Source organism: Simochromis diagramma, unplaced genomic scaffold, assembly GCF_900408965.1.
Source record: "Simochromis diagramma unplaced genomic scaffold, fSimDia1.1 OVJJ01000504.1, whole genome shotgun sequence".
Lineage (NCBI taxonomy): Eukaryota > Metazoa > Chordata > Actinopteri > Cichliformes > Cichlidae > Simochromis > Simochromis diagramma.
The window spans coordinates 302876-318071 of NW_024386732.1; the positions used below are offsets into that span (position 1 = coordinate 302876).

A 15196-nucleotide genomic window follows, 5' to 3' on the forward strand; every position below is an offset into this window, starting at 1 on the left:
TATCGCGCCATCGGCCCCTCTGGCCAACACCAGTAGGCAAGTAGGGTAAAGTGTCTTGCCCAAGGACACAACGACCAGGACAGAGAGCCCAGGGATCGAACCGGCGACCTTGCGGTTACAGATGCGATTCCCAACCCACTGAGCCATGGTCGCCCATGGCATGACATGTGATGTTACAACACTAGTGAAATATTAATGTGTCATATATTTGTCCTAGATGTATTTCTATGGAATGCCAGAACGCCATTAATTAAAATGGGAAATAATTCGAATGGGAAATAATAATTAAATAGAGGTGGCTGTTGCTCAGGTGGCAAAGCAAATCAGCCACTAACCAGAAGGTCGGTGGTTTGATCCCTGGCTATTGCTTCAGTCTGCATGCCAAATATCCTTGGGCAAGATGCTAACCCCATGTTGCTCTCCGATGCATCCATCGAGGTGTGAATGTATATGAATGTTAGATACTTAGCACTTAAGCTTAGAAGTGCTTGTGTGAATGGGTGTGATTGGGTGAATGAATTAGTTGTATAAAACGCTTTGAGTGCTCAGACAGAGTAGGAAAGCGCTATATAAGAACCAGTCCATTTATCAAATAAAGATTTTTAACAAATTTATTTAATTAATTAATTGACACATTTAATTAATTATTTATTTATTCCACATTTTAATTAATTATTGCCACATTTAAATAATTATTTAATGGTGTATTTAATTAAATAATTTTGGCACAGTGGAGTCCTTCAGGTCTCACCATGAATTTATTTTATCTGTCAACCTCACCCATGAAACTCAGGGGACGGGGTTAACACTGATAGAGTCAAAACCATTGCTTTGGCCTGGTGGCCAACCGGCATGTTGAAACTAACAGAACTGAACTTTGAAAACCCTGTTTGTGTGTCACCAAATACCGTTTTAATATTTTTTAAAATATTTTTAAAATATTTTTTTAATCTTCATGTGTCTGGTCGGTTTGTCAAGATAGAGCCTCTTTGCAAAAATGCTTCGATGATTTCGGAGATGTCTGCCCAGCTCAGTCACGGCAAAGAGTGGGATAGACCCGCTCGCCTCGCAAGCAATCAAGCTGTTATTACCGCCGACAAAATGCAGGTCCTGGTACTCCGCTGCCATAACCCCTGCAGTACACTGACTTCATTTACTGAAGTTATATTTATCGGGTTTTTATTTTCTGATGTTCATTGTGTCATACCTGTTCCAGTCCCCAATTCTGAATTATAACTAACATTAAAAACTCTCTCCTCCAAGGAGATTTTTTAACAGTGAATTTTGAGATTAAAGTGACTTTTGAAAATGTTTCTATAGTCAGATGTCTATTCATATTAATGTACAGAATTCACCTGCTTGCTGCTACTACTGCACATTCACCCAGTGTATATACTATATGTATGTGAATGTGACAGGTGAGACCTGGAGACTTGGGACCGCCCCTGGTGGGCGGAGCTGGTCTTCGCTCCTTTCATAAGCGCAGGTATGGGCAATTGGGTATTCCTTTGCAAACCTGAAGCTGCGAGTGCTTGGTCCGAGTTGGGCACGTTGGTGTTTCTTAACTATGAAAGTCTGATACGCGTCCTCCCCTAAACTTCTGTTAGAACGGTAGGTTACACAAAAATGTACCACTTGAGCTCTGGCTGTTGGCAGAGGTTTACAGTTATTTGCACCCTTGTAGGTGGGAAACATTGCTCCCGTGAGAACGGTATAGTGGACTTCATCGCCACTGACCCACATTTATTAGGGTGTGACACGAACTTGTGGACAGGTAACAAAACCAATTCAGTGGAGGAATATTCCTGTGTTTTATTGTCCAGCTAGTGATTTCCTGCCTTTTATTCACAGAGTACCGAGCTGCTGCTTTGCCAGGTGGATTTCTGGCTGCGGGCAAAGGACCCGACACATCAGTGTGTTTTAATTTGTTTTAAACTGGTGTAAGCCGACAGACTGACTGCTGCGGCTGTCGATGGTTTTGTTTTTTTTTGTTTTACTTTTTCTGTATCAGTAGGCACCACAGATATTGATTCGCAGGCGGTGAAGGCGCTGCAGGGAAAACAAGTCCTTTTTTTGTCTCCCCGCTCTTGCATGCACAGCGGGAGGCCTGAGTGAAGACGGCACCGAAGATTTGTCTTTTTTTTCTATAGTGTTTTACCCATTTGGGGTCATGTGTGAGTTGCCGTCCATTTTTAACCTGTGTGCTATGTTGATTTGTTTTTAAACTGTTCTCCGCAGCGCTTGTCCTGCCTCACGGGCAATCGTACAGTCTTATCGTTTTTTCAATAAGGTAACGTTTTTTTTGTTTTTAGGTGCTCCTGTTACACTGTTTCTTTTATTTTGTATTAAAAATTAAACTCTTTTAAACTGACTGTGCGCCTACGGCTCTGTCCTATTTTAAATAGGTACTTACCACGGGTCACAAACTGGCGTTGTCGGACAGGACGAGCCTCTAGGTGTGCACAGCGATTAGTCAGTTGGTTTGTGTAAAATTTTTTTTTTTTTTGGGTGTGTGTTTTAAACTGTTTTATATTTGTATTTATTTATTTTTTTTAGGCAAAGCAGCAGCTGGTAAATCCTGGTGGTAACAAAGTATAATCTGCATTTAAACACAGTAGGCACTTACTGTTGAGGGTTTTTATTTTTTTATTATGGAGTCCCAATCAGGCATTTCTAGCCCCTGTAGACCTCATGACTCTACCCCTATGGAGGGCTCTCCTCGAGAGAGGCTGGTTTATATCCCTAGAGAGAGGTCGTGCCCCCTGTTTAGTGGAACTGGGGAAATTAGTGTCCAAAGTTGGGTGGAGGAAATAAAATCTGTAATGCGCACTCGTAGATTTGCCCCTGTTGATAGAGCCCATTATGTCTATGATCATTTGACTGGTGATGCTCGTGAGGAAATAAAATATAGGTCCCAGCAAGTAAGAGAAGATCCAGACTGCATTTTTGATATTCTCCTTAGCCAGTATGGTTGCCCCATGTCCTTTATTGCTGTTAAGGAAGCTTTTTATGCAAGAAGGCAGCAAGAAGGAGAGTCACTGAGGGAATTCTCCCATGCATTGTTTTCTCTCATGGACAAAATGATCCAAAGTTGTCCAGAGAGGCGAATTCCTGAGGCTGCTAGATTGCTTTCTGATCAGTTTGTAGAGGGTGTCCGGGATGGAAATTTGAGCCGCGAGCTTAAAAGGATTGTTCGCGAACATCCAGATTATGACCTCCATACTTTAAGAGATGAAGGCCTCAGGTGGGAGCGGGAAGGCAGAGTAGGAGTAGAACCTGGCCGGTTCAGGACTTATTCTGTCCCAGCAGTCTACAGCATTCAGCATACAGGACAAACAAAGGGGCCAAGGGATACTATTGGGTCAGAATTAGCAGAGGTTAAGGAAATGTTAAAACGGCAGCAGGCCCAGATTGATCAGCTTACACATGAGTTGAGAGTTGCCCATACATCAAGTAAGTCTAGGTTCACGCAGAGAGGAAGGCAGGTTGTTTGCAGACGGTGTCAGAAACCTGGCCATTTTGCTAAAGACTGTGATAATGAGAGGGTAGTAGCCTTTGAATCTACAGCCCCTAGCAGGAGCTCATCTGGGCAGGGTACGTTTTCCATGCAGGCGGAAAACTAGCACCCTCTGTTATGCTGAGCCACATATCAGATGGGGACATAACTGGCTCCAACAGTTGTAATGCTCAAATGTCTGGTCCCCCACCCAAGTTGGTAGGCTCCTGTCCAAAGGTTACCATTAATATGGGAGGGGTAGATGTCTCCTGTTTATTAGACACTGGATCCATGGTCACTACCATCACGGAGAGTTTTTTTGCCAAACATTTTAAGAACTGGGGTCCAGAGAAACTGAAAGCATGCCATTGGCTGCGGTTACGGGCAGCTAATGGGCTAGATATTCCCTATGTTGGCTACCTGGAGCTTGATTGCCAAGTGTTAGGGAGGCAAATACCGAAACGTGGTGTGTTAGTTGTTAGAGATCCTTTGGAGCCCAGCCCCAACTCAGAAATATGTGGAGTACTTGGCATGAATGTGATCCGTGAGTGTTATAGGGAGCTGTTTTTGGAACATGGCTCTGCTCTTTTTGACCTTCCTTTAGTGCAGGAGGATCCTTGGCAGCAGGCTTTGCAGCGTTGCCATACAGCGCAGCTACAGCCGGAAGCACAAGTTAGTGGCCCAGTGAGAGTTAAGGGTAGAAGAAAAATTTGCATCCCCGCAGGCACAATGAAGTTTGTACCAACTACATGTCGGAAAGCCCCTTCAGCACACACTGGAACAGCGCTTTTCGAACCATTAGATGCCGGTTTGCCTCATGGTCTCCTTTCTTCTCCAGCTTTGGTCCAGGTGGTCAGTGGCACTGTATTTATCCCAGTTACCAATGTGGGATTAACTGAGGCCATTTTGCCACCTCGCAGTCAGCTTGGCACCTTGTGCCAAGTTGAAATTGTCAGCCAATCGGATGGCTCGACCAGGCTCTTGGAAGATTTAGGAGAGGAAAAATGTGTTACCATGGCAACCCAGAGTGTGGAATCCAACCCTCTGAACACTGCAATTAATGCAATTGATCTCTCAGCCCTCACTGTACAGGATCAGGACAGGGTAAGGGCCCTTTTGCGTGATTACCAATCTGTTTTTTCTTCTCATGATGGTGATTTAGGGTGTACCAATTTAATGACTCACGAGATCCCACTTTTAGATGAGACTCCGGTCCGTCAGCGGTATCGACGGATTCCACCTTCAGAGTATGAGAGCGTTAAGGCCCATATTCAACATCTGTTGGAGAGTCAGGTGATCAGAGAAAGTTGTAGCCCTTTTGCATCCCCAATCGTGGTAGTACGAAAGAAGGACTCCAGTATTAGGCTTTGTGTGGATTACCGTCTGCTGAATTCAAGGACTAGGAAGGATGCTTTTCCCTTGCCCCGAATTGAGGAGTCCTTGGATGTGTTGTCAGGTGCATGTTGGTTCTCTACCTTGGACTTGGCTAGTGGCTACAATCAGGTCCCTGTTGCTGAGCCAGACAAAAAGAAAACTGCTTTCTGTACTCCTTTTGGGTTATTTGAGTTCAACCGCATGCCGTTTGGCCTCTGTAATGCACCAAGCACCTTTCAGAGATTGATGGAGCGAATGTTTGGTTCCCAGAATCACCAGTCTTTGTTGTTGTACTTGGATGATGTGATTGTCTTCTCTACCACAGTAGACGAGCATATCCAGCGCCTAGGAGCAGTACTGGGGACCTTGCGGGTACAAAACTTGAAGGCCAAGTTGGAAAAATGCTGTTTTCTGCAGACAGAGGTAAAGTACCTTGGGCATGTGATCTCCAAGGACGGGGTAGCCACGGACCCAGACAAAATATCTGCGGTGTCTAATTGGCAAACTCCTAGCTCTGTTGCTGAATTGAGATCATTCTTAGGGTTTGCTAGTTATTATCGCCGCTTTGTTCCAGGTTTTGCATCCCTAGCTGCTCCGCTCCACCAGCTGGTGGCCGAACTGGCTGGGACTAAGCACAAACGCCCCTCCAAGCGTGCATTGCAGGAAGTTTGGACCGAGCAGTGTGAAAATAGCTTTCAAGAGTTGAAAGCTCGGTTGGTGCATTCCCCTGTATTGGCTTATGCTAATTTTTCACAACCTTTTATTTTGGAGGTTGATGCCAGCCACTGGGGTCTGGGGGCAGTGCTTTCGCAACAGCAAGCTGATGGCAAGGTGCGTCCTATAGCTTATGCTAGTCGAGGGCTAAAGCCCACAGAACGTAACATGTCCAATTACAGCTCCATGAAACTTGAGTTCCTAGCCTTGAAATGGGCTATGACTGAAAAATTTAGAGAATATTTGCTGGGTAACAAGTGTGTTGTCTATACAGACAACAACCCCTTGAGCCATCTGACTACAGCAAAGCTTGGAGCTTTGGAACAGCGCTGGGCTGCTCAGCTCTCTTCTTTTGATTTTTCAATTAAGTATCGTCCAGGTCGTACAAATGGCAATGCAGATGCTTTGTCCCGACAGTGTCAGCCATCTGATCAGACTGTGTCTTTAGAAACACTGCTTCCTGGTACTTCCCTTCCAGACTCTTTAGTCCAAACAGTTTTACCACCAGAGCAAGTAATCCAATCTATGATTTCGGTTTTACCCTCTCATTCACTTGCAGACCTTGCTACTTTGCAGAGGGAGGACCCCACGATTAGTGGCTGTTTGAAGTTTTGGCGCAGAGGAACTGGCCCTACTCGTCAGGAGAGGAGAGATTTGCCAGCAGCAGTGCTGGAAATGTTGCGCCAGTGGAGGAAACTAGTAGAAAAGGAGGGCGTCCTTTATCGGCAGATTTTTCAGCCAGATGGGGGGGAACCAGTGTGCCAATTAGTGGTCCCTCAGAGTCTCAAGAAGGAGGTTTTACATGGCTTGCATAATGACCATGGTCACCAGGGAACTGACAGGACAGCAGACTTAATACGCAAGAGGTGTTATTGGCCAGGTATGTTTAAGGAGGTTCAGGATTACTGTCAGCAATGTGAACGTTGTGCACAGGCTAAAGCAGTTTATCCCAAACCTAAAACAACCATGGGTCACCTCATGGCTGCGAGGCCCAATCAGATTCTGGCAATTGATTTCACATGCCTTGAACCCTCTGTTGATGGCCGTGAAAATGTATTGATTCTTACTGATGTGTTTTCAAAGTTCACTCAGGCCATTTCTACTAAGGATCAAAAGGCAACTACTGTGGCCAGTGTTTTGGTTTATGAGTGGTTTTATCGCTTTGGTGTTCCCTCTAGGATCCACTCTGATCAGGGGAGGAGTTTTGAAGGAGCAGTAGTTCAGCAGCTGTGCCAGTTATATGGTGTGGAAAAGACTCGCACCACTCCTTACCACCCACAAGGTAATGGCCAGTGTGAGCGTTTTAATCGGACTCTGCATGATCTGTTGAGAACCCTGTCCCCTGAGCAAAAGCGTCATTGGCCCATGTATTTACAGCAGCTCACCTTTGCTTACAATACCACAATCCATCAAACTACGGGTGAGTCACCCTATTTTCTTATGTTTGGCCAAGAGCCCCAGCTCCCAATTGACTTCCTGTTAGGTAGAGTGGAGGAACCCACCCATGGCCCGGTGCACACTTGGGTCCAAGAGCATCAGAAACGTCTAGATGTAGCTTATAAAGGTGTGAGTAACCGCACCAAAGCAGCAGCGACGTTGCGTGCAGATCGTCAACCTGCCCCAGCTTCTGACCCCTTGCCATTGCATCAGTTAGTGTATTTGAGAGATCATAGCATTCGGGGACGGAATAAAATCCAAGATTTTTGGGGTGTTACACCGTATTGTATTGTCCGTGCCCCTGCTGATGCTGGTCCTGTGTATACAGTGGCCCCACTCCATGATCCAGAACAGAAAAGACAGGTTAACAGACAATTGATCAAGCCGATCCCTGCTGATATCTGTGAGAAAATAAGGGCAGAGCTCCAGCAAACTCCTAACCCTAGAAGTTCACCTGACCGGTTACCCTTGTCTGAGGATGAGGGAGACTTTTATGTGTGGCAACGAAGGGAGTCCCCAAGAGGTGACCCCCAAAGTGTACAAACTGATTCTGCAACTTGTCCCCAACAACCCCCAGAAGACCTGGCTATAGTAATGAGGCCGCAGTCCAGTGGGACTGAGCCTGGTACCCTGACTCAACAGTGTAGTGTCCCCACTCCATTAGCTGAAAGTGGTACAGTTAGAAGAACGACACGCTCAACAGCTGGCCACCATTCCAATCCACACCATCTGCCCCAATCAGCTGAAGCCAGGCCACCTAGTGTACATTCAGTTACAGCTTTTTATAGACCGTGGCTTTAAAGTTTCATTGTCGGGTCGCCAATGCAAAAACCAGGGGGGAGAATGTGACAGGTGAGACCTGGAGACTTGGGACCGCCCCTGGTGGGCGGAGCTGGTCTTCGCTCCTTTCATAAGCGCAGGTATGGGCAATTGGGTATTCCTTTGCAAACCTGAAGCTGCGAGTGCTTGGTCCGAGTTGGGCACGTTGGTGTTTCTTAACTATGAAAGTCTGATACGCGTCCTCCCCTAAACTTCTGTTAGAACGGTAGGTTACACAAAAATGTACCACTTGAGCTCTGGCTGTTGGCAGAGGTTTACAGTTATTTGCACCCTTGTAGGTGGGAAACATTGCTCCCGTGAGAACGGTATAGTGGACTTCATCGCCACTGACCCACATTTATTAGGGTGTGACACGAACTTGTGGACAGGTAACAAAACCAATTCAGTGGAGGAATATTCCTGTGTTTTATTGTCCAGCTAGTGATTTCCTGCCTTTTATTCACAGAGTACCGAGCTGCTGCTTTGCCAGGTGGATTTCTGGCTGCGGGCAAAGGACCCGACACATCAGTGTGTTTTAATTTGTTTTAAACTGGTGTAAGCCGACAGACTGACTGCTGCGGCTGTCGATGGTTTTGGTTTTTTTTGTTTTACTTTTTCTGTATCAGTAGGCACCACAGATATTGATTCGCAGGCGGTGAAGGCGCTGCAGGGAAAACAAGTCCTTTTTTTGTCTCCCCGCTCTTGCATGCACAGCGGGGGGCCTGAGTGAAGACGGCACCGAAGATTTGTCTTTTTTTTCTATAGTGTTTTACCCATTTGGGGTCATGTGTGAGTTGCCGTCCATTTTTAACCTGTGTGCTATGTTGATTTGTTTTTAAACTGTTCTCCGCAGCGCTTGTCCTGCCTCACGGGCAATCGTACAGTCTTATCGTTTTTTCAATAAGGTAACGTTTTTTTTGTTTTTAGGTGCTGCTGTTACACTGTTTCTTTTATTTTGTATTAAAAATTAAACTCTTTTAAACTGACTGTGCGCCTACGGCTCTGTCCTATTTTAAATAGGTACTTACCACGGGTCACAAACATATATATATATATATATATATAATGTTCTTCCTCTACAGCCCCCCCCCCGCCAATTTTTGCACATGTCGAGGAGCGTGTCAGGCTACATTTCACTGTGTGTTATACTTGTATAACTATGCATGTGACAAATAAAGAACCTTGAACCTTGAACCTATACAAAAAGAAAAGAGAAGGCGCATTTCCACCGAGAGGAGCAGAGTTTGCAACAGCATGTTCATCATAAAGACTGGAACCAGGACAGAAATATTATATCATCTGTTTTTAATAGTTATTTAACATTATTTTAAGCACCAGCTATCCGTTAGAATTTTTTGAGTTTACTTAACTAAAAATAAATGAGGTTAACATATAATTTCTGCGATTTTTTTTTTTTTCGGTCATGTTATGTTTACCTGTCAAAGGCTTGTTAAAAACTATGAAACGCATCGTGCAGACTTCTGGATGTTAGAAGAAAACTAATACTGCTCATGAAGGAGACTAAAGGCAGGAAGGTGTCCTTTAAAACTAAACATGTTAATAGGACCTCCCTATTTATATCATAGTTTATAATATAGCACATGTATTTCAGTAATAGCCTGCTGATTTCAGTGTAGTGGTGAACAGTCGCACAGCTCACGTGGGCGTTATCTGTGATACTCCTTAACTATAATTTATCCAAGTTAACTTCAGTTAACCATTCAGACGGTTCTTTTGCAATGAAAAACATAAACACTCATGTTTAAATTACAGCTGCTTATGCAGTAACCATGGTAACTACAAACTCTGAGGGGCTGGATCGACGGAGGTCAGACGACAATTTTACATATATGATCTTAAAACAGGACACAGCCACAGAAAAGGGAATGGTTCAGTCTACCACATGTGCCACTGAACCATTAAATGTCTGTGAAACTATGCAGTCATGAAACGTAACTTTAACCTCAGCCAAACCGATTTGCTCAGTTGTAAATAAAACAGCGAAGTAAACGTGACCCGACAGACAGAACCTGAGTGAATGAAGTCCAGCGTTTAACCACTGAGAGCTAAAACTCAGCTGAGGTTTCAAAGCTGTGTGCCGGTGATTGGACATCAGCCGCTGATGAAGCTGCTTCGCCTATAAAGTGCTCTGTAAGGAAACAAGCTCCAGCAGCTCTGCGCTCGGGGAAAACACTATATTTACTTATCTTGTGCAGAAAAATGCGCTGACATTGCTTTATATCGAGCACCGGCTGCCCAGTTAAACTGTGACTATCACCAGGTAACGTAGGCGTGTTTCTTGAATTAGCAGCAGGTGTTAAACAGCTGACAGGTGAGGAGGAGGATGCATGCAGGTAAACTGAGGGTCTGTTGAGCTGATCGCTGGTTTCGTGAGAAAAATGTCAGCTCGTTCTTTATGTTACAGAAGCACAGAGACACAAGACCAGGCGGAAAGAGACGATCGTTCGGTGAAAATGAGAATCTGCGAATGCAACATGTGGAACACGGAGAGTGGAATATGTAAACTTTTTTATAAATGGCTCCATGGCTTCTAAAGTTTGCAACTCTGAATATCTTCAGATTGTTATATCTGATCATGCTCCATTAGTCCCGGATATGGCTTTGTCTACTGGCTATAGACCTCAGCATCCATGGAGGTTGAATTCTCTACTCTTGTCTGATTCAGCTTTCTGTGACTATATCTCATCTGCAATTGATAACTTTTTAACTACGAATGAGTCAGAGGACATCTCAAATTCTCTACTATGGGAAACACTTTGAGCATACCTCAGAGGCCAAATTATTTCCTATTTATCTCACCTATCTATATCAAAGAGAGCTAAACAAAATCGGAGTTCAGTCTCCTGTCGACCCATGATGCAGAGCAATTGTTATTACAGTCCCGTGGCAACTATTATGAACATGGTGATAAAGTGTCTCGTCTGCTAGCCCACCAGCTACGTCACCAATCGGCATCTCGCCAAATTTTGCAAATTAAAAATGAATCGGGAACTTTGACTTCTGATCCAACGGAAATCAACTCAATTTTTAAGTCATTTTATAGTTCTCTGTATACATCAGAGTTCCCCTCTAATTCTATAGATATGAACCAGTTTCTTATCAAATTGGATACCCCTATAATTACAACCTCAACAGCAGCAGAAATTGATGCACCGCTCACTTTGGATGAGGTTATATCATCAATCACATCCTTACAGTCTGGAAAGTCCCCTGGTCCCGATGAGTTCCCCGCCGAATATTATAAAAACTTCCACTTAAAACTGGCTGTTGTCGGTTTTTGAGGATTCATTGAAATATGACTCTCTCCCTCAGACACTAAGACAGGCTTCTATCTCAATTCTGCATAAAGAAGGAAAGGATCCTACTTGTTGTAGCTCCTATCGACCAATAAGTCATCTTAATGTAGACGGTCCCTTCTTAATATAATATATTCCAAAAATCATAACACCGTTCCTGAGGTTGTAATCTCATTGGATGCTGAAAAAGCATTCGATCGAGTGGAATGGGAGTATCTTTTTGCAGTCTTGAGGAAATTTGGTTTTGGTAACAATTTTATATCTTGGATTCATCTTTTATATACTACGCCATTGGCATCTGTTTGTGCTAATACTGTGAATTCTGAGTATTTTACTCTATCACGTGGTACACGTCAAGGTTGCCCACTCTCACCTTTACCAGTTGAACCTCTCCTCTGTTTTAAGGGGTTATTCGTGGTGGTACAATGGTGCTCTGTATGCAGATGACTTATTACTATATGTTAAAAATCCAACAATTCATTTATTCTCTATAATGAAAATACTTCTAAATGTTGGCTCTTTCTCTGGGTACAAGATTAATATACAAAAAAGTGAATGTTCTCCTATAATCCCAGCCGCACAAGAGCTTAGACAAACAGATTTTTATTTCCACCTAGCTTCTTCAGGCTTTAGATATCTAGGAGTATATTGCATATTACCAGTTCATTTAAAGCTTTGCGAACAGCAAATTTAAGCCATTGCTGACCTACGTAAGGTTGGCTTTTCAAAGGTGGGCAAACCTTTCTGTATCATTTCTTGGTAGGATTAATATTATAAAAATGAATATTCTACCCAAAGTCCTTTATCTTTTTCAGTGTATCCCACTGTTTCTACCTAAACCCTTTTTCAAATCTGTGAATCGAATGATTTCATCATTTATATGGGCAAATAAGACCCCCAGGATTAGTACGACCTCACTACAACAGGGTAAGCTCAGTGTTGTTTTTGCTCTGCCCAACTTGATGTTTTATTATCGGGCAGCCAATTTCTCTTCCTCACTTTCACCACTATTATTTTCATCAATTCCTGTTTCCCTGTTACAATTCACAGACAACCCTGTTCTAATTGCCTCTCTAAAAGTATGGTATCAATTCCGGTGTCACTTCAATTCACTCTCTGCTTCGGCTCTGACCCCAATCTGCAACAACCACCTCTTCCCCCCATCCCTGGTGGACTCCTCCTTCCGTATATGGGCAAGGTATCAAATGTTTTTTATGACTTTTTTAAAGATAACATTTGTCTCAGCTTTAGTGACCTTTGTTCTTTGTATGCCCTTCTATCATTTGTTCTGCTACTTTCAAATAAGACACTGTGCATCATCTTGCCAGAGTTTCCAAGTCAGCCCTTAAGCCTTGGTGGGAAGACTTATTCCAGTTGAAGCCTCACAGTAAGGCTCTAATATCACAAATATATACTTTAATTATGGCATCGGGCAATTAATCAACCAAGAAAATTGCTTCGAGTTGGGAACAGGAACTAGGTTTTAAATTTGTGGAAGGTTACTGGGACAAAGTAATTGACAAAATTCATACCTCAGCCTCATGTGCAAGACTCTCCCTTATTCAGTTTAAGACAGTGTACAGATTACACTTCTCAAGATCTAGACTATCTAAAATATACCACAGCATTCCTGACCTGTGCAACAGATGCAACACCTCCCCTTGTGATTTAACTCGTGTTTTTTGCCTGCCAGACACTTCAATTATACTGGACTTTTTTACTTTGCAGTGCTTGTTGTGCTTTGAGTGTTACTTTCAAACCATGCCAACTACTTGCCATTTTTGGTGTTTCTGAAGATGCCACCTTAGTCGTAAGCAAGTGGATGTTATCGCTTCCACTTCACTGCTGGCACGACGTAGAATTTTGCAGTCTTGGAAAGCTCCTCACCCTCCAGCCCGATCACGTTGGCTGGAGAATGTTACACTCAACAAAAATATAAACGCAACACCTTTGTTACTGCTCCCATTCCCCATGGGATGGACGTAGAGACCTAAAATTCATTCCAGATACACAATATAACCATCCCTCCCAAACAGTGGTCACAAATCAGTCCAAATGTGTGGTAGTGGGCACATCTGCCATATTGAGATAATCCATCCCACCTCACAGGTGTGCCACATCAGGATGCTGATCTGACATCATGAGTAGTGCACAGGTGTACCTCAGACTGCCCACAACAAAAGGCCACCCTGGAATGTGCAGTTTTGTCTCACAGCAAAATGCCACAGATGCCACAAGCAATGAGGGAGCGTGCAATTGGCATGCTGACAGCAGGAATGTCAACCAGATCTGTCGCCCGTGCATTGAATGTTCATTTCTCAACCATAAGCCGTCTCCACAGGCGTTTCAGAGAATATGGCAGCACATCCAACCGGCCTCACAACCGCAGACCTCGTGTAACCACACCAGCCCAGGACCTCCACATCCAGCAGGTTCACCTCCAAGATCGTCTGAGACCAGCCACCCAGACAGCTGCTGGAACAATTGGTTTGCACAACCAAACAATTTCTGCACAAACTGTCAGAAACCGTCTCAGGGACGCTCAACTGCATGCCCGTCGTCCTCATCGGGGTCTTGACCTGACTCCAGCTCGTCGCCGTAACAGACTTGTGTGGGCAAATGCTCACATTCGATGGCGTCTGGCACGTTGGAGAGGTGTGCGCTTCACGGATGAATCATGGTTCACATTGTTCAGGGCAGATGGCAGCTGAGAATGTCCCAGTTCTTGCATGGCCAGCATACTCACCGGACATGTCACCCATTGAGCATGTTCGGGATGTGCTTGACCGGCGTATACGACAGCGTGTACCAGTTCCCACGAATATCCAACAACCTCGCACAGCCATTGAAGTGGAGTGGACCAACATCCCACAGGCCACAATTGACAATCTGATAGACTCCATGCGACGATGTGTTGTACTGCATGAGGCAAATGGTGGTCACACCAGATACTGACCGGTTCTGGGTCCCCAGACCCCCAATAGCGCAAAAAAACTGCACATTCCAGGGTGGCCTTTTGTTGTGGGCAGTCTGAGGTACACCTGTGCACTACTCATGATGTCAGATCAGCATCCTGATGTGGCACACCTGTGAGGTGGGATGGATTATCTCAATATGGCAGATGTGCCCACTACCACACATTTGGACTGATTTGTGACCACTGTTTGGGAGGGATGGTTATATTGTGTATCTGGAATGAATTTTAGGTCTCTACGTCCATCCCATGGGGAATGGGAGCAGTAACAAAGGTGTTGCGTTTATATCTTTGTTGAGTGTATGTTTTTTTTAAAAATGGAGAAAATGAAATTTAGACTCGGAGAAAATGTTAATAAGTTCTCAAAGATGTGGCAGCCTTTTATCATTTACTTTGACTTATTGAAAACACTTACAACAGACAAAAATTTTGCACCATGGGATTCCCTTTTGTTCTGGTTTTGGGGGGAGTTGTTTTTTTTTTTGTTTTTTTTTTTCCTTTTTCCCCTTTATTTTTATTTTATCTGTTTTATTGTTATCATCCGAATTTTAATGGCCTGATCTGTCTTGAGATATGTCTTTGTATCGGCTGGCACTTGCTGTATTGGACCTGATATGTCAATTTACATGTGCAAAACTTTATAAATAATTTAAAAAAAAAAAGTATCAATGAGTTTTATGCATCTTTGTTTTTTTTTGTGTAATGACAGAAAATTTAAAAAAACCTCACTCTCAGCTTGTTTGTGGCCAAAAATGGCCACCCCCTGTTTAGATTTACAAAATAATATAAAATTTATATATATATTTAAAAAAAAATTTTTCTACTTTCATTGACTTGAGTTTTTTTTAAATTAGCACCAGTTCTAGTGTTGAAAACCAAAATATAATTCAAATTCAGAAATTATACCCTTTGAATACCAGTCCTATTATGTTTTATTACTATGCTTTTGGGGGAAAATAGCAATAAAGTTCAAATTTTCTAGCATATGAATAATGAAACCTTTTTTGGGGGGTGGGGGAGAGGGGTGAATGTAGTCTGAACCATAGTGTGACCCACATCCCACCA

The 15196-nt window shown here is 43.6% G+C and overlaps 2 long non-coding RNA genes across 2 annotated transcripts; both read left to right on the forward strand.

The window, feature by feature from the left end:
- The first annotated feature begins 1475 nt into the window (after positions 1-1475).
- Positions 1476-2048, forward strand: LOC120731433. The gene is made up of 3 exons (XR_005695367.1): positions 1476-1611; positions 1685-1774; positions 1852-2048. It is a non-coding gene; the product is annotated as an uncharacterized LOC120731433 (long non-coding RNA).
- A 5144-nt stretch (positions 2049-7192) lies between these two features.
- LOC120731369 lies at positions 7193-8876 on the forward strand. The gene is made up of 3 exons (XR_005695339.1): positions 7193-8066; positions 8140-8229; positions 8307-8876. It is a non-coding gene; the product is annotated as an uncharacterized LOC120731369 (long non-coding RNA).
- The last annotated feature ends 6320 nt before the right edge of the window (positions 8877-15196 follow it).